The sequence below is a fragment of the Pelodiscus sinensis genome, chromosome 13 (assembly GCF_052426305.1).
Source record: "Pelodiscus sinensis isolate ZL-2025 chromosome 13, ASM5242630v1, whole genome shotgun sequence".
In the NCBI taxonomy this organism is placed as follows: Eukaryota; Metazoa; Chordata; order Testudines; family Trionychidae; genus Pelodiscus; species Pelodiscus sinensis.
This window is the reverse complement of record NC_143064.1, coordinates 30760337-30779233: the sequence shown is the minus strand read 5'-3', so window position 1 is coordinate 30779233 and position 18897 is coordinate 30760337. Positions and strand designations below refer to the sequence as shown.

At 41.9% G+C, this 18897-nt stretch overlaps 1 protein-coding gene across 8 annotated transcripts in view; it reads left to right on the top strand.

Annotated features, from left to right (window-relative positions):
• The first annotated feature begins 4633 nt into the window (after positions 1–4633).
• The window catches only part of LOC102450753 (fibronectin type-III domain-containing protein 3a-like), a 109665-nt gene continuing 95401 nt past the window's right edge, over positions 4634–18897 (top strand). For 3 of the 8 annotated variants that reach the window (XM_075940788.2, XM_089781637.1, XM_089781644.1), the window contains exon 1: positions 4634–4776. The gene's annotated coding sequence lies outside the window, so the exon portion shown is untranslated. Of the gene's footprint in view, positions 4777–5483; positions 5620–18897 lie in introns of those variants that run through there. The other 5 variants (XM_089781640.1, XM_089781641.1, XM_089781638.1 and 2 more) reach the window with 5 other exon arrangements.

Sequence of the window (18897 nt, the reverse complement as noted above, 5' to 3'; positions counted from 1 at the left end):
CTCATCATTGTAGTTGCCCTCCCCTCTCCCACCCTCTCTCTTCCCCTCTCCCACCTCCTTTTCCCAGTCTCCCCCAGTTTTGTTCAATAAAGAGAGATTCTAGGGAAGGGTAAGTGAAAGGAGGTGAGGGAGGAATGGGGTACGAGCCCCCGATGGGGAGGACTGGGCTGGCTCTGCGGGCTTCTGGGGTGGAACCTCTCCTGCAGCCCCCCAATTACCCCCTCTCCCCAGATGGCAGCCTGCGGCATGTGCAGCCGGTCTGATGGCCGAGTGCTGTGATGTGCCCAGTGTGGGTACTCCAGGCAATCCAAGCCAGGACTGCTTTGCAAGCGGGGCACCCCTGAGAACTGTCTGTCCGGGGTGGGGGTCGGGTCCCTTTAAGCACAGCCCTCGGCTAGCCTGAGCCAGCAGCTCCACGCTCTAAGTCCTCATCTGCTGCCCTGCTGGCACTGCTTCCGGCCATCCTTAACCTCGGTTCAGGGTCCACTCTGTGTGGACATGCTAGTTCAAATTAGCAAAACGCTAATTCGAACTAGTTTTTTAGTCTGGATGCGTTAGTTCGAATTAGCTTAGTTCGAATTAGCTTAGTTCGAATTAACTAATTCGAACTAAGTTAGTTCGAATTAGCGCTGTAGTGTAGACATACCCACAGAGAGTTCCTTGAGTAATGAGTTTCTTGCAAGAATCACCCTTTTAACATGCAGGCAGCCTCATTCTGACCCAGCTGCAGTTTCTCAATGATGTTAAGGAATTAAAAAATAGCATAGATAATTAAAAAGAAATTGCAAATTCACTCCGAACTTGTACAGAAGTCTTTCAGTATGTACTTTTGCACGTGCAGACACATACAGAGAAAAGGATAATACTTTAACAACTTTCCAATCTGCTCCATCATCATGCATAAATTTACAGAAGATTGTGCCCATTCTTTCATTGCTTTCTAGCTTTTTTCAAATGCAATCTTTAGTGGAAAGTGTTAGTTAGTAGTCAAAGGACCAATATGACTAAAACTATTTGTAATGCTGTTTTTTCTAGTGGAGTCTACATGTTGAATGAATGAATGAATTAATTAATTACAAGTTCAGCAAACAATAAAGCCCTGATTGGCTGTTTGAAAGGCATCTAACTAGGTAAGGTAGTTTTTTTTAGTGTTGATAGCTTAGAACATCAAGCCAATCACTTCAGTCTGTAAGGAAAATCCCTCTGTTTAGGTATGACTATACTACAGCGCTATTTCGAATTAACTTAATTTGAAATAGTTAATTCAAATTAAGCTAATTCAAAATAACGCATCTATACATAAAAACTATTTCGAAATAGCATTTTGCTATTTCAAAATAGCACGTCCACACTGAGTGGACCCTGAACCAAAGTTAAGGCTGGCCGGAACCAGTGCCGGCAGGGCATCACGTTAGGACTTAGTGCGTGGGGCTGCTGCCTGAGGCTAACTGAGTTCTGTGCTTAAAGGGACCCTATCCTCACCCCGGACAGACAGCTCTCAGGGTTCCCTGCTTGCTTGTCTACTTCGATGAGGGACAGCAAAGCAGTCCTGTCTTGGAGTGCCCTGAGTGCCCGCACTCAGGAGACCACAGCATTCGGCTACATGGAGCCAGAGCTGCCCCTGGCATGCCAGTGCATCTCGTGGGGTTGTTGCTATCAGCCCAGCTGCACTTGCTAGAGGCTGACATCTGGGGGGTCCATTGAAGAGCTGTCAGGATCCAGGAGACCCTGAGGGAGAGCGTCCACCCTGAGGAGCCCTCAGAGCCTCCCTGGTCCTCCCCACGGGGGGCTCATACCCCATTCCTCCCTCATGTCCTTCCACTTACTCCTCCCTAGCCCCCCTCCTGATGTCAAATAAAAGACACATATGTTCAAAAATAGAAACTGGATTTATTGAACAAAACTGGTGGGGGGAATGAACCTCCGGGGAGACTGGGAAAAGGAGGTGGGAGAGGGGAAGAGAGAGGGTGGGAGAAGGGAGGGGGAAACTGGGAGGAGGGAGCTGGAAGGGGGAAGCATGGGGAAGAAGGGGGAGGGGAAGCTCAGGGCTCAGGGTCGGGGGACTCGCCGGACCAACCTGACTTTCATGTAAACCTGCTCCTGGGTTCGCATGTGGCTATTGGTGGCCAGGCTGACAGCTATCCTGCCATAGATGGCCACATTCCTCCATCTTGTGCGGAGATTGTGGAAGTTGGGGGCATCCTCCCAAATCTGAATAAGGTCCATGATCTCCACCCTGGACCAGGAAGGCACTCACCTTCTCCAGCCCCTGTCAGGCTCCTGGGAGCTTGCAGACTGCTCCTAAGGAGCAGTGGAGGGCTGGCTGCCAGTGGCTTGCTGGCTCATGTTTTGGGGCCACTGGATCAGAGGCCCCGGTGGCCACTGCTGGCTCTGGGCTGGTAGGCTTGGAGTTGTCCAGGCACTGTGGCCAGGGTCTACCCCTTTAATGGCTCTGAGGCTGGGGGAGAGGAGAGTAAGTTTTCCTGGTTGTGCCCAGAGTGGCCACCAGGACTCCCTGGGAAGGTGCTTGAGGCCCCCTATTTTGAATTAAGTGTCTACACAGCACTTAATTCGAAATAGCTATTTCGAATTTGGTGTTACTCCTTGTAGAATGAGGCTTACCAAATTTGAATTAAGGGCTCCAGTATTTCGAATTAAATTCAAAATAGTGGTTTGCATGTATAGATGCTAGGAAAGTTATTTCGAAATAAGGTCTGTTATTTTGAATTAACTTTGCAGTGAAGACATACCCAAATTTCAGAAAAGAACTTGGATAGCTTTTCTGACGTGACAAGACTGGGGACAAATCACAGATGATCTTCAGAGCTCTAATTGAATGAGAACAGGAATGAGTATGATTAGAACATGGATCTGATCTGGAACTGAGAATACCTGGGTTCTATTCATATCTTCGTGACTGTCTTGCTATGTAACTTGGGCAAGTTATAGAACTCCCCTTTATCTCAGTTTACCCAATAGTAAAATGAGTGTCATACTAATTAGCCCTTTTAAGTAATAATATTAATACTGCTTATTCCTATTAAGGAGCTTTTAAACTCTTTTGACTTTTTTATGTGTTATGTGTAATCCATTTAGCCATGTAAGTAGTGAAGATAAAATATATTTCATCTCATCCATGTTCATCATCTTAATCATCTGTGATAGACAGAAAATAACTGATATATTCTCTGTCCCTCAGTGGTTAGTGCCTATAATCACTGCCAGATTATCTGTATATTTTATATCCATCTGAATTTAGGGAGTGCTTTGTGTGCTAGAATATCAGGTGAGCTGGGAATTTGATTATCTAGCCTCCTTCACTTCTGGAATTATGTTACTCAGGGCTTGTACACACTAGCACTTACGTCAGTATAAACGCATGTCTCCTTGGGTGTGAAAAAGCCATACACACACTGACTGACATAAATTACACTATCCTAAGTGCTAGCATGGACAGAACTATGTGGGCAGGAGAGTATCTCCTGCTGACATAGCTACTGCCTCTCGCAGAGGTGGATTTACTATGCCAAAAGGAGAGCATTCTCCCATTGACATAGCATGTCTGCCCTAGGAGTACTACAACAGTGCAGATCCTCCACCTTAGTAATTCTAATGTAGATTAGCTCTCAGTGAAATACCAGCCAGCAAAGTATGAAATGCAATATCATAGAGTCCTAGCCTAGCTCCTTTTTCTTACAGTTAGCTAGTCCTAATAAAAAGCTACACATTTCACAAGAATAGTTAAGAATGAAGAGAACTGTGAACTGGCCTGCCTAAAGTGTTTTCTTTCCTCAGGTTAGCAAGGTGTCAAAGAGAGCTAAATTACATGTTGTTAAGGTTAACTCCAGTTTTCATACTCTCTACTTTCTCCTCATTGCACATGATACAATTTAGCAAGCTCCCCTGCCTTCTTAAAATCTGCAGTCTATTCATCTGCTGGTTCTACATTAGACCCACCTAAGCACATCTATACTCATTGATTCATGGTCTTTAAGGCCAGATTCCCATTTGCAGAATGGGGTTTTAGATCACTGTGTCCTGAACAGCTCAACTTTATATGGAAAGACTTACACAGGGGCCCAATTTTACACACTTATTGGGCTCCACATGGGCATACGGGCCCACACATGCAGAACAGTCTCTGGTGCTTCCTCTGTAAATTCTTCTGGGCAGTGACCTTGCCTTCATTTGCCTACACTTCATTGTGGTAGTAATACAAATAATGAATAACAATAAGTCAGCTGGTCTTATTATCTTATGATCACATCATCCTCTATCGTGGCATTTCTCAAACTGTGGGTCCCAATTTTGAGGGGGTCCCAAGCAACATGTGGGGGGTCACGGTATCACAAAATTTGAGAACCCCTGCTCTATCATTTAGTGATCTTATTTTAACGTTTCCTTTAGTTTTGTAATAATCTGCTTCTGAATTTATAGAGATGTAGAATCACAATCTCCGATTATGCTTTCATGTACCCTGCCATATACTCCGATTTGAACTATATGGGTACCAGAAAGAACACCTAAAGTCGTTTTCATTTGGAACGTCCCCTCCCGAGTCCTTTTTCCGGAATGAAGGATTCAAATTGGGATGCTGGTGTCATTACATTGGTTGTTGCGCACGGCCGCTCTTCCTAGTTATCACGCCAGGCAACGCCTGGACCAGCTGCGCGTGCGCAGTTCCCGCATTCCATCATGGCGGAGCCGTCTGGCGGCGTCTGTGGCGCTTGGCAGCGCTGAGGTTGGGCAGTGGCTGGGCTCGTGCGGAGTCGCTGGGTGAGTGCCGTTACCCGAGCCCGCCTGCCGCGGGGCGCTCCCGGCCGGGCAGTGCGTCTTCCCGGGCGTCCGGCGCCAAGAGCCGGGGGGAGGGGTCCTGCGGGGGCAGGGGCGCTTGCGGGGCGAGGCGTAGGGGGCGCAGGCGGGCGGGGGCAGCGCGTGCACCGTGGGGCAGTCGGGTTGAGAGGCCGGGGGGGGGGGGGCGTGCAGAAGACTCGGGATGCGGCGCGGGGAGCGCTCCGTGGGGGCGTCGGGGACAGGAGGGTCCGGAGGGCTCTGGGGCAGGGCGCGCACCGCGGGCGGTGGGGGGTAGGGAGCGGTGTCTGACGTTTGTCCCGCTGCGGATATCACTTTCCTCCCCTCTTCCGGGGGGCAGGCAGGCCGGGGGCTGAGAATACCCTCGTGAGCTCCCCCTTTGCGAGGGAAGTTTATTCCCACGAGTCCACCCCCATCTCCCCTGTGTGTGCCACACGAGGCAGCTGGAACATAGCCAGCCTTCCAGTTGCCTCCCCTTCCAGGGGTGGGCTATCTCCAGCGAGTTCCCCCTGCTTATCCCCTGCTACTTTCCGTTTATTTATTTATGGGGGGGCGGGTTCGAGGTTTGGAGTCCCTCTCTTTCCTCCCCCCCCCCCTTCCCCGGCAGCCGGCGCTGCTGCCTGCAAATGCCACGTAGCCTTCTACTTGTTCCCCTTGACTGGAGTGATCAGCAAATAGAGATTCAACAACTCCTTCAGCCTCTCCCCTCCAGGTGGGAGGTGGGTAGGTTGGTTCTGCCATCTGAGCTATGGTTAGCCACTGTATTTACCCTGCCCTGTGCCTCTCCAGCTAGGGGGAGCTGTGAAGGTGGGTATCGTACTGTGTCTACTTTTGGGTCTGGTCCTATTATTGGCGTCTGACAAAAGGTTGCTTCCGTTACTTTGGTGTGTAGGGCTGGTGCTTGAGATTGAGGGGGTTCCAAGGATCCCTGTTCCACAGTCTGCCCTTTGATAATTTTCCTTCTTAACAATTATGGATAGTGTGTAGCTATAATTTCTTTAACTAGCCCTGGGTGGTACATAGGTGGCACAGCAGGTGTATTTAGTTCAATTTCTCAGTATTTATTTCCTGTTTATGACTGTTCTTTTCTTATCTACCTACTTATTCTTGAATAGCTTTAAAACTGAAAATAGGTTAATTCGTTTTTGAAATTGCTATATAGATTCTGAATTATGGCAGCATTATATGAAATCTTAATTTTTTTAATAAGGACTAGAATTTTCCAACTTGAAGCTAGTAGTTTTTTGTTTAAAAGTCCATTTCTTTCCATGGCATTGAAATTTTGCTTATCAGAAATCATTGCAAGCTTTGCCAAAAGCCTAGGTATTAACATTGACAAAACAACTAATTGGGCAGTAGAACTACAGGGTCATGTCTATCCTAGTCATAAGGGCTATCTGTGTTAGGTATTTATATAGTCTACAATATCATAGTGCCTTACAATCTTTTATTGTATTTATCCACACAACAGTCTATGAGGTAAGCAAGTGCTGTTAGTCCTATTTAACAGATGTATGGGACATGAAGCAGAGATACTGTCCCGAAATTACACCTTAATTCTGTGGCGGAGCATGGAATCAAATCCAGATTTCCTTAGTCCCAGAGTAGTGTTCTAATAATTGGACCATCCTTTCTGTATTTTAAGCCAATAAGAATTTAAAATTAATACATAAATCCAACAAAATTGTGGTAGTTTATATGCTGTCTAGTGTCTTTATAAGAAAAAAACCCTATCCCTGCCTTCCAAATTCTTCAAGTAAAAGGCAAAAAGGAAATATGTGAAAAGATAAATATGAATAACGGAAAAAAATTAATTTCTTGATCTAAATTTATAATATAATATTGATTTTTGTGCCTATTGAAAAATGGCTAGCTGATATGCTCTCTTTCCAAGACTTTAATCGTACTGTGTTCTAAGTCTTTCAGTCTGTGAGATCTTTGCATTGCATTGGGATCTCTTGACACTAGATTGGATCAGATAAGTCTATTTTATAATAGAGAGTTGAAAGGTCTTCAACCAGTTCCATCTTTCCAGTATGTTAAGGAAAAAGTGTGGTGAACCTTTTTCCTTATATTCTGACTTGTAATCTTTAATTACAAGATTGTGAAAAGATCCCCTGTATAGACCATCTTAAAGTGTTTTTTTGGTACAAGCTCTTACAAGTAGATCACTCATAGGTTCAGGATTTTTACAATAAGTTTTTATTTTTCAAAAACTTGGCCTGGGCTGCAGTTAGGCAGTACCTTGGTAACGAATCTGAATAATTATAACTTCTAGTATAATATCTGTAGACATGAATATTTCAAGTAGTTTTCACTTTTAAAGTAATATGAAGATCGCTTATTTCTTTTAAAACTTAGCTATTAATTGTACTAAAGATTATACCTACCAAAATTTCCGAAGAATTGAAGGTTGAATTTATTTGGAAAAATAACTTATAATATGCACACTTGTAGAGAGAATAAAGATAACTCTTATCTACACAAATGTGTTTCCTGCCACAGTCCTTGATCACACGCTATGTCCTTCTTGAGGTTAAGTTGAAACCAATTTTGCAACAAAGTCAAGCACAATATTTCAATAGGACATTTTAAAGTGGTTTGGTGTTTTATTGTTTTTGGAGAGGGTAACATTTTGTATTCTAACTATGTGTGGGTCTGTCAATACTAATAACAATCTTTTTGTGTTTGTTTGGAAATTTTGGTGAGACCTTTAAAACTAAAAAACTTTCTGCACTATGTAGATAGTAAAAATTCCAATGCCCTTTTTAGGGATGTAAAATAGTGGCTAAACAGTTAACCATTTAAATAAAATGCTTAACCAGTTAATTGTGATTCTGCAAGGGGAGTACCCGGCCTGTGTCCTGCCTCCTGGGCTGTGGGGCTAGGGTTGCTTTTGCTGCAGTGGCCAGCAGGGGTCCCGCCTGCCATCATGTGGGCCATGGGACTGGTGCTGCTACATGACCAGGTCAGGGTACCACCACCCAGCCCAGTTAACCTAAGGTTTACTGGGTAACCGGTTAAACTGGGGGGGGGGCGCTAGCTTCGCGTCTCCCTGGTCTGCTGAGGGGAAGCAGCTAGTGCGGGGTTGCCTCACCCCATTTGTAAGTAGGGATCCGATGTAAGTCGGATCCATGTAACCCGGGGACTGCCTGTATTTGTCGAGCCCTGCTCATATTAATAAGGTTGTGAAAAGTAGTTTTAGATTTCAGAAGGGAATAATCTTTATTTTAATTACAAATAGACTTGTCGCTAAATTTCAGATTACTATGAATACCAAACTATTAGGTCTTGGTATCAAATTATTGCTACAAAAATATAATGTAATTGTTTCAAAATTCTAAGTCCTGTTAATACCAGCAAAGTAACTTTACATTTTTATTTCACCTGCTTTCTAGTGTGCAACATAAGGAAAATTCTGATTAAATTTGTCCAGGTCAAGATGGTTAGTTTTCAGCTGTTATCTTTACTGCAAGCCAGACCTAAACTGAAAAGTTTTGGATTCCTGAGTGAGGAGCACACACTGAACTCTTTATTACATTCTTGAAGAGCTTATTGTAAAAGCAGCGATAATTTATTCTTTCCGTGGTGCTAACACAATCCTTTCTGTGTATCGACCAGCATAGACAGACCACTGGCTCAGAGCCCTTAGTCTATTTCCCATCTTAATGTAAATCTACTATTGTTCTCTCTCTCTCTTGATATGGAAACTGCCTCAGTTTTCTGGAGGTTCATTTTTTTTCCAATATTTAGACCTGGATCTTAATCACTATATGTGACTAAAATTGACTTGCTTTAGCAGATCATATTGGATATCTAGCATTTGCAAAGACCTTGAAGTGCTTTGCTTGGCTCTCATCATTGACTTAAGGACAAGGAAGTTTTAATCTTTTAACATACATACTGTTTGGATGTTAGAACTTGGTGCCAGATCCATCACTCTATTTTATTTCAAGTAAGATGCAATTACTTGTTTTATAGGCTAATATGAGTTTATGGTGACTTTTATATTTTAAATGACTTGATTAGACTTAATTAGATACTGCCAACTTTGGTATAGTACTTCATTTTTCTTTGTAATATTCTGAAGGGGAAAATGTTTTTCCTTGAATACTCTTCCCGTATCTTGAATGTAATATTTGCTTTTAACAACTTCAGTGAATGCAGTACCTTCTACTGGAAAACTCTTAATAGAGACATTTTTGGAGTTAGATTTTTAATTTTATAGCTTCAGAGCTAGCGCAAACAACACATTTTCTAAGCCACACAAGTAGAAAAATGTTTGTCTTTTTCCCCCTTTAAATTTCCTATCACACAATATTTTAAGGTAAATCAAATTTGGAGATATTTGCCTAACTTTATAAATTGATTTTTAATCTTTTCCAGTTTTTTAATAATCTGGCAATATCTCTAATGACTAGGGCCATAATTTCCAAAAAATGCATTATATACTAGAACATCTTGATTATGCTGAAGTTATTTTTCCAATACTTACATAATACAGATGCTGTTGACTTTGTAACTGAGTTCTTAACATGGACACTATGCTACAGCATATCTGTTGTGTGTATACTTAAAATAAACAAAGTTGTAGTGGATCCGCTCTACTCATTAAATATTATGTTACCGAGGGAATGATGTGCCCAATATTTAAAAATTCTGTATGTTTTATTTATCAGAATAACCCTATATAATCATGCCATTTTCCATTATCTTGGTAATTCATTTCAAAATAACTGTCAGCAAGTATGTCTATAACAATACAGATAACAAAAGATTTAAGAAATGTTGTTTGATAAATTCCTTACTAGGGGTATTAGTACATCTGTATGGTTCCATAGAGCAGTGTTTCTCAACCCTTTTTTTATAAAGTATCCCTTAAAAAAAATTGTAATTACCCCCAGTACCTACAGTTTTCAGACACAACATTTTTTTCTACCATTACAACACATTTATTTAAACAACTTAATCGTAGCTAGGCGGGTGATGAAATTTTTGCGTGTAAAAAGTACAAAAATAATAATAGAAATGTAGCTGTGTTAGTCTGGTGTAGCTGAAACAAAAAACCCACGAAAGCTCATCACCTAATAAACCATCTTGTTAGTCTTTAAAGTGCTACATAGTCCTGTTTTTTTTCAAAAATAATAAAGCACTGTTAAAACTTAAAAAAAAAAAAAATCAGTTTTCTCCAAATTTCAGTTGTGGTGTTGTGCCCACCAGACTTCTCTCGAACCCCTGAGGGTACTCGTACCACTGGTTCAGAGAGACTGCCATAGATCACGTAGTAATATTAATATTTCCATTATGTCAAGCATAGACGACTTCATGGGTATGTCTACATCGCAAAGAAAATAATTTTTGGCCACTGATGTCTGGGTTAGGGTTCAGGAATGCTTAGGGTGTCATGGGCCATTTTTGTCAATGTTATGGTCCTATGACTTTAATAAATCTTATTATTTCAGTTATTTAAATATTTAATAACAGTGCCATGAAATTTCAGGAGTCCTTACCCAAAAAGAAGCCATTTCATTGTAGGGTTGTGGTACCCTAACCCTGGAAGGTGGGGGGGGGGGCTGTGTGTGTGTGGAGGTCTTGATGCATATGGATTGGTTAGATAAGAGGACAGCTCCATACACAGTGATTCCCTCCTCTTGTGGCTGGGGAGTGATAGAGGCAGGAAGGGGTGTGTGTGCATGGTGCTTCCTGCACCTAAGGGGGATTCACAGGTGTGAATTTAACTTGACTTGGGTGCAGCCCAGGAATAGGAAGCACCATCCCCCCAGGCCAACAGGGACTAACAGCTCAAGCACAGTTAGAAACCTTCGAGTGGGTGTCCCCAGTCCTGCAGGTCCCCATCTCCAAATGCACCTTGGTAGCGAGAGGGACAGTCTTGCACACATGACCAGTTCCACCTCCGAAGCGGAGATTTGTCTCTGTTGCTCTTAATATGCCTACTCAGGGCCAATGTTCCCTTGTAAGATTTTCCATCCATGTGCACTTGTTCGGATATGTGCCGTGGTGTCACCCAAGTTATTAACAAATCTTGTATATATTTTTTTAAAATCTGTGGAAGAAAGAATACTAAAACAAGGGATAATTAACATGGTATTTGACTTCAAATGTCTATTTAATATGAAGTCAAATACAAAAATTTAATATTGCAAAATTTTCAGTAGCCAACATCCTCTGTTTATAGCCCTCTATATAGACCTTTCCCCAGCTGGGCTTCTTCCTCAATTAGCTTTCTGAAAGGAGAGCCAGATTTTTGTTAATTAGCCTTTCAGTCTAACATTTCTGAGCTTGTGTAGGATACACTCTCCATTGCACACCTAGACAACGACTTACTGAATATTTCTCCCCATTCACATTGTGTTTCAGGGCTATATCTTATTTTAGATCAGAGGTGAAGTCACTCCTGTGTCTACCCACCACTGCCCTCAGTTTTTTTTAGACTTTTTTTATGTATTACACATAAATAGCTATCTGGAATGCTTGTTCTGCACACGACGTAAATCGGAGCTAAAGCTCTTTGATGAATCAAGTGCAGACTTCCCTTGTCTGATTTGATCGCCTCATAAGCATTCTTCAAAGTTTACATATGTATTAATAAAAATAATAATATTCTTTGCTTTATGCCAGAGTGCACAGGCAGTCCAGCAGTAACTTGGACAGCTCTGTGTCAGGGTGGCCTGTGCATTCAGGACTCATGAGTGGCTGGGCAGGGAAACTAAATCCTTTCTTCTTTATACTCTCTCAGGTGGAAACTTCCTCTCCCCTCTTAGGCTGTCGTGTGTGTGTGAGTAATGTGTAAAGAAGGGAAAACGGAATGTGGGGCCACTGGTGATGTAGTAGTAGAGGATTTATATTGTGTATCATCTATTTCCTGTTTGGGTTTTTTTGGTCTGGTTTTGTAATGGCAGTGGGCCTGCTGAACGCTACGTATGTTTTACTATTTTAAGACATGTTTACAAATAAAGGATATAATGTTTTCAAGAAAGTGTGTTGCTATCTCTGCATCACGCTATACCATCATGATTAGAGATGTTAAAACTAAAAACGTGTTTAGGAGCAATTAAGCACTAGTAAGAAAACAGTAATCCTCTGTTTAGCTAGAGCTACATTTTAGTACATTCCTTTTGTACATCCATTTTACCCCCACCCTCTCACAACCAAATTCATTATTCATCGTGTCATTCTGACTTATTCTGCATTACAGTCAAGCCCATACCTCACACTGGTACTGTCTTCCATTAAGAGGGGGTAAATCATTTTACCCTCACAAGCACATTCCTGTGGATACTAGTCCCACTCTTCCGTTGGGCCATGAAAGTCTGTGGACCCCAGCTCTGGCTCCAGTTCTGCTGGCCACCATGTGGCCCCCCAGTTCTGGCTGCCATCATGCAGCCCTTGCCCTGGGACAAGCCCTGGCCACTGCCACCAGCTTACCTTCCACATCATGGAAGCTGAGAGCTGCTGTGCAACTCTGCTGATGAGGTGAGTGGGAGTCACATTCTTTGTGCACGCCCATGCAGGCATACACCCTTGAGGGAACTATGCTCAGAACCACTGCCGAGGCAGGGTAGGTGAATCAATTATTTTGTTGAGAGAGTAAAATCTGAGAGGAACTTGAATTCTGCTCTTGTGCAGTGGTGCATAATTCCCTCAAGTAAACTTAAGACCATATAGGTACTGAGAGTCATACACAATTTGGCTGGCCTTGAAATTTATTTACCTGTCTTACTGGTATTGATTATGGGCTGCTCTCTGGTGTGTCTCACCTGTTTTATTAAATGTGCCATGTGGGTTTTTTGGTGTCAGGAAGTCTTCAGAGAAAAGGGGGCTACTTTCACTTTAATTTTTACCTCCATTTCTTAGTTTATTGTAATTGTGAGCAGTATTCCTTCTAATTTTTCCCATACATGTGTAGATCAGTATTCTCTTTTAATCTGTGGATTTTTTCCATCCATGTGTAGAATCAATTTTTGTGCACACCAATGCATGTGTGTATGTGCACCACCAATAGAAACAAACAGCTTAGCTTGGGCACTATGTTAAAATCAGCTTAGCAGCATTTGAATTTCTCCTGAGCAGTCACACAAACATACAGCTTACAGGGATCACAAGTGTGGATTGAATTTTGTTACATGTACCAATATATAGGTGATTTTGTTACATGTACCAATATGGACAGATTACCTCCATATCTGTGCACATGACAAAATTCAAGTGTTAGGGGTGGGGGTGAGAGGCTCTTGAGTGTAGGAGGGAGCTTAGGAATTGCACAGAGGGTTGGGGTGCAAGAGTGTGAAGGCTCTGGCTATGGGTGGGACTAGGATGAGGGCTCCATCTTGGGGGTTTTGGATCTGGGGTGCAGGCTGCCCAGGGACTGTGTAGGGAGAGAGGCCTTCCCGCAGCTCTCTCCTCCTGTAGCAGCACCTGGGCTGGGGCTGAGAGGTGCCTCCCCTGGCCATCGCGTGTTTAGGTTGAGGCTGGGTTGGGGATGAGAGAGGGGCAACTGTCTCCCAGCTGCTGCGAGTCTGGGCAGGGGCTGGAACCAGCGGTAGAATGCCTCTCCCCAGGCTGGGATCTTACAGGGCGCTTAGGTTCTGAGTTGGCCAAAGTGTCTCAGGTGCAGAATTTTCACCTTTAAAATCAATAGGCACAAGATCAAGACAACCGTGGGTAAACAGCAATCAGAAATAGAACCCTCCTAGTTTTATGCCTTGTTCTGTTAATATTATTCTTCCTGAACATATGGAACTGACAATGTTCTTTTTCAGTTGTTTAGTAACATTTTAAAGTGAAAGAATGGAAATGAGTGTCAACATTTTAAAACTTGGGACTTGAAATATTTCTTCTTTGGAAAAAACTTGGCAGAGTTATGATTCAGTGACTAAATGTAGGTGAGAGAACATAAACTGATAGATGATGTCCTTTCATTTCAAATGTTTTTCCATATAAATATTGCTTCAATAGTTAAGTTTATACATATTTAATAAATTTTCACTCAGCAATGTGACTAACAGACTAGATATAAACAATTTAATTAAGAGCAGTGCAAATTTATCTAATTTGTGTTAGGTTCACACTTTCTTTGCTGTGTGGTGTTATCTTACTGGAGACTTGCGTAAGTGACATTTTAATATTTTAACTTGCTTTCTATAGGTAGCAGAAGCTATTTACTTGCTTACAACAGAAGATGTGCTGACAAACAGCAAGGAAATGTTCAATCCTAATCAGTAGTAATGATAAAATAACTAGATGATATTTCAAGTTTTAAAAAAATATTGCTATTAGATTGAGGTTTCCACTTAGGTTTAAAAATGAAGGTGAATCTGAGTAAACTGAATTTTGTTTATCTAGTTTATTTCTACCTACAGCAGGGCTTCTCTAGTTTTCGTACCTTCCCTGTCCATACCTTCACTGTTTTAAGAAAGATTCTTATGGATTGTCTTCTCTCTTATTTATAACTCCATAATAGCCTTGCAAATACTGTAGTTCTTTCATGAAAAAATTGCTGCTATGTTAGAAATAGTAGTTAGAAATTCTGTTTTTAATATCCTTTTTAAATGAAGATAAGCTGCGTGAGCTACCAATTGGGAATCTGTAAAAGAGTAATTTTTGTTTAATGTGTAGAAAGTAAGTGGCTGCAGCATAGAAAGTTTTGTGAAAAGCAAAAGAACTTTCTGATAGATGCAATGCAATTTCTTATCTCTTGCTGGAAGGCTGAAAGGAATATGTCTTGAATCTATCATTTAGTGCTTGTGTGGGGTCTGAATCAAATTATCCATTTTTGTGCTTATACTAATTGGAACAATGATGAGAGAGAGAGAGATGTAGAAGTGCTATACACACATACCTTTATGTATTGTCACTTATAAAGTGTCTTTTGATATGTTGCCAAGTGCTATCTGTTTGTCTGCAAACAGTTTACAGCACAGGTGGGCATCGGATCTGGCCTGCCAGGCGGGTTGATCCGACCCGCAGAGGTCCTGTTGCTCTCCTGCCCCCAGGTCAATCAGGGGCTAGGGACCAGGGAGCATGTGGCGCTTAGTCAAACCTGTCAGTTGTTTCTAAGCGCCACATGCCTGAGGGCAAAGAGCAAGAGACATTGCATCCTTCCCCCTCACTCCCAGGATAATCAAGCTGGGGGAAGTGGGAGAAGTCTCCTCCCACCACAAAGGGCAAGGGAAGCTAGAGGCAACCGCCAGCTGTTTAGAACAGCTGGTGGCTCTCTCTGTGGAGGTCAGAGGGAAAGACTTCATGCACTCCCCCATCCCCAAACCAATCAGGTTCTGTGGGCAGGGAAGCATGGAAGTGTCCTGGCTCTGCCCACTCCACCTGAGGCCCTGCCCCTTCTGGGGTGGCCTGGAGCCACTTCAAAAATTTCTGAAGTGGCCCCCAGTCAAAAATTGTCCATCCCTGGTTTACAGTGATGTGTTTTCTCTTGGCTACTACAATTGTATGATTACCCTTTCTTCTCCAGTTCCAGACACACACTTTCTTGCATATAATGAACTTGCATCTTTCAATAACATATTACAGCTACTACCTGCTGTTTGTTAAAGTGAAATACAGGCAAAAAATAATGCTATTATGGTAGTCAAGATGTGGTAGTCTTTGTCTCATTTTAAGTCCTTGATATGTTTGTGTGTTTGCTGAATGAGTAGTATTTTTTGAGACTTGTAGAACAGCTGCATATCAACCCACACTTGATACTTTAACATGCCATTTTGATCTTTGTAAGGAGTGCTAATCTGCTTATTTGAATCTTCCCAATTAGTATAACTTGTTTAATTTCCGTCCAAGACATTAGACAGAACCTGGGAAAAAGCAAGTTGGCTCATGGAGGAAGAGTGGTAGGCTGCAGGAAACTGGAAGACTAAATAAAAAGTAGGCATGTGAACTTGTATCCAAGTACATGGTTAACAGTCTCACTACATACAACCTTATTCCCCTTGCTGGGAGCAGAGATGGGGCCAGGCAAGCTGGTGCATGTGGGGGGCCCTTCCTGCTGGCTACCACAGAGGCAACAGTGCAGGAGGAAGGAGGCACGAAAAAAATTAGTAGTTATACATTCATACAAATATCCCTAATTAATAAGTCCCTGTTTTTATATCCCTAATAAAAACAGATACATGGAAAGAAGTTATTCTGTTATGGAGACTGTTTAACTTCCTCCATTAAAATGAACACTTGGCTGTGTAGGGAGTGGGCCTTCTTGAAACACTGACAAATGAGATTTCATATGCTCCAAGACATCAGCCATGCCTTGGTGTTTTATCCTTGGACTAGGTAGCTATTACTTTCTCAGGTGAAAGATATTTGTTAAACCACATATTAAGTTGACTGTTATAAAGTGACACAATGATTATGCATATCTACTACTATTTTATGTCCTACTGCAAATATCTTCAACACTGATAACTCTATAAAAGGGCTTTGTTTATTTTGGTTCTGCTGTGTGGAAGTTTCCATGACGGTGGTCTACTTGGTTAATCTGTATTGTAAATGTGTTGCTCTAATTAGGATTATTGCCAAACTGTAATACTGAAGTTTTTTTGAGAGAACAGGAATTGAATATTTACAAAGACTTAAGGATATGAAGGTATTAACTTTTTTTTATCAGCCAAGGATTCAAAATATGAAGTAGTGGATTTTAAAATGTTTGCTCAAATCTATTTTATGTTAATTCTTTCTTTTTTTCCCTATTGGTAGTCTCAAATTGCTGCACACTGATGATATTGTCTAAAAGGTTTCTCCACCCATGGAAATAGTTAAAACATGGAATATGTATGTTAGGGATGTGAATGTTTAACCTGTTAACCTTAACCCGTAAGCCTTACCCTTAATGAGTGAGGCTAACTGGTGGGGTTGTAGCAGTCCTTTGCCTGTCGTAGGTGGAGGAATGCTTCAGCCCTGCAGGAGGCCTGTTGTGGACAGAGACTGCTCCAGTGCAGCCCCTACCTGCAGCAGGCAAGGGTGCCCCGGAGGCAGAGACTCTTCTGGCTGGGACACGGGAGCAGCCCCTACCTATGGGGCATCCTGGCTGACCTGAGTAGGAGAGTGTGGGAACGGCCCTCCTGCTTGCCCCGTTTTTAATTGGTTAACAAGTTAAACAGGATTTTACATCCCTAGTCTATGAAAATTAACTTTCTGGTATGGGTACAACAGCAAATAGCTGTAACCTTTGCCTGAAACAGCAAAAAGATCTTAAAATACAAGATTTAAGATTTTATGTAACCAATCAACATCCATCTTGAAGCAGAGCAACCCTAGTTTTTCTGTGCAATACTGTAAATTCATAGTGCTCAACGTTTACCAAAGTGGAAATAGAAACAAACAAGTGGCTATCTTGTTACGGACCAGTTCTACAAGCCAAATACACAGAAAAGGGTTAAAATTGAAATTTATCCACAAATTTAATTCTCACACCTATGGCCTCAGTCGAGATAATGGATGGCTGGGACATTATCAACCAAACAAACAATGAAGATGCCCAGAGGTCTTTCTGTTTAGATTCTTGTGTTAGTACTCTTCCTCTCTAATTGCTATCCTATGGCCCTTATCTGCTTCTTTTAACTATCCAATTTTTAGATGCTTATTGATTACCAGTTTTGCCTGTTTGGTTTTCCCTTTGATATTTACCCTCTGCTTCTTGTTTCCCACCCCCTTCCACTTTTTTTCTTCTCCCCCTCTTTCTTCTCCCCTATTATTTTGGGTCTGGACATCCTAAACTCAAAACTCTGGTCATCTGAAGAAGTGGGCTGTGCTCACGAAAGCTTATATGATACCATATATGTTTTGTTAGTCTATAAAGTGCTACCAGACTATTTGTTGTTTTTTAAGTTTAAACAAAAAGAGCTAGATAGATTCATGGCGGTTAGGTCCATAGAATAGTGAATTGTGTAGCTTTTTATTTTATTTTTAAAACCCTGTTAAAGTCCTTGTCTTCCCCACATCTTCTGGCAAGGAATTCCACAGGTTGACTGTGCTGAGTGAAGAAAAGCTTCCTTTTGTTTGTTTTAAACCTGCTGCCTACGAACTTCATTTTGTGACCCACCCCCCTCCCCCAGTTTTTATATTGCATTAATAAGTAATAACTTATTCCTTATTCACTTTTTCCATACCAGTTATGATTTTTATAGACCTCTACTATATTCCCCCCCCTTAATCTCCTCTTTTCTAAGATGAAAAGTCCAAGTTGTTTTAATCTCTCTTCATATGGGACTCGTTCCAGCCCCCTACTCATTTTTGATTCATGGAGGTTGGGTCCATCAATGGCTATTAGCAAATATAGGTAGGAATGGTGTCCATAGCCTCTCTGTTGTCATCCATTTCCAGATAAAGAGATCATCTGATGATTACCTGTTGTTACCTCCCCCTGGGGCATCTGGTATTGTTTGCCAACAGTGGACAGGATACTGGGCTAGATGGATCATTAGTCTGACCCAGTCCGTTCTCATTTTCTTATGTTTATGTTCTTAAGAACAATTTAAACAGTGGATTCTTGCAGGAACATACTTAATGAAAAGCAACATAGTCTCTTTTGTAAATAATCTTGTATTTTGTCTCTGGAGTTAACTGTGTCCTATTTTCCTAAAGCTGAGATCTCCCAGCTTGAACACAGGCCTAAATTAAATGGTATTTTCCTAGTTGTAAGTATAGACTGTGCATACTTGTTGGGTTGGCTCTGAGGAATATTTTCAGTGCTTGTCACTTCAACTTGTGGTGCCTTTTCTGACTAAAAACCAAATTTTATACAAGATAGGGTATAGAAAAATTCAGTTGGGTATCATGCTGAATTATTTCCAAAGATTTAGTAAAAACACATATTTATATTCTCCCCCGCCTGTTCTTCCTGAACAGTTTATACCCTTCCATGACAGTGCTCCAGTCATGTGAGTCATCCCACCAAGTCTCCGTTATTCCAATCAAATCATAATTCTTTGATTTGGGCCAGGGCTTCTAATTCTTCCTTTTTGTTTCCCAGACTTCTCGCATTTGTGTGCACACATCTTAGATAACCAGTTGATCGCCCTTCCTTCTCCCCTCTGAATCAGGGGTCCTCCTTTGTTGCTCATT